We start from the raw sequence: 994 nt of genomic DNA, 5'->3' as shown, positions 1-994 counted from the left end.
GTTTACTATTAAAGTATTCGCAGGTTAATAAAATCCCCTAAAGGATTGTTTTCGTAAAAGGTGTGTATCACCGAGGGAAACTATTTTCGAATAAAATGTAACTATCAAATATGATGTTTTACGTGAGTTTATCATACAGTCATTTTCATACTGTACATTATTATGCTGGGCATTATAGCTCACTCTTGCTTTCTTTTAAATGACACAACACAACAGATAACCAATATGCCGGTGTGGGACTTAGTCGCTTGCAGTCATGGGGAGGATCCCTGGCAGCTTTATCTCATGTGTGCTAGAGTATCAAATAGATATAAGATATCGGTCGTAATTATTGTAACTTCATGTAGAGGTTATAAATAATTATTTGAGATCCTGTAAAGTACATTTGAGTGTAATAAAAGAAGATTACATTTTGTACGTCATTTCTAAGGCTATAACTTGTGTGTGCGAGTATGAGATTGGGGTCTGTTGGATTATTGAATCAATACCAGGTTACACATGAGTGAAGGATGGTGTGACGACCCAGATTCCTGACCCCGGATTTGGGGGCGTTACAAAGAATGTCATCAATGAACACCACTACGAACTTGTCCAAATATTTTTTAAATACCCGATTCATCAGATCCATAAATGCTGTCGGGGCGTTAGTCAATCCAAAAGGCATTACTAAGAATTCATAATGTCCGTATCTTGTCCCGAATGCTGTCTTTGGAATAGCTTCTTCTTTGATCTTTAGTTGATAGTATCCTGATCTCAAGTCAATCTTTGAAAAGCACTTTGCTCCTTTCAGCTGATCAAATAGGTCATCTTTTCTTGGTAGCGGGTAACGGTTCTTAATTGTCACCTTATTCAACTCCCGATAATCTATACATAACCGCATACTTCCATCTTTCTTCTTTACGAACATAACAGGTGCTCCCCATGGCGACGTACTTGGCCGTATCACTCCTTTGTCCAACAATTCTTGTAGCTGGCTCGCCTTCGAAACTAGTTC

Source organism: Apium graveolens, chromosome 6 (genome assembly GCF_009905375.1).
Source record: "Apium graveolens cultivar Ventura chromosome 6, ASM990537v1, whole genome shotgun sequence".
Classification (NCBI taxonomy): domain Eukaryota; kingdom Viridiplantae; phylum Streptophyta; class Magnoliopsida; order Apiales; family Apiaceae; genus Apium; species Apium graveolens.
Note: the sequence above shows the minus strand (reverse complement) of the source record.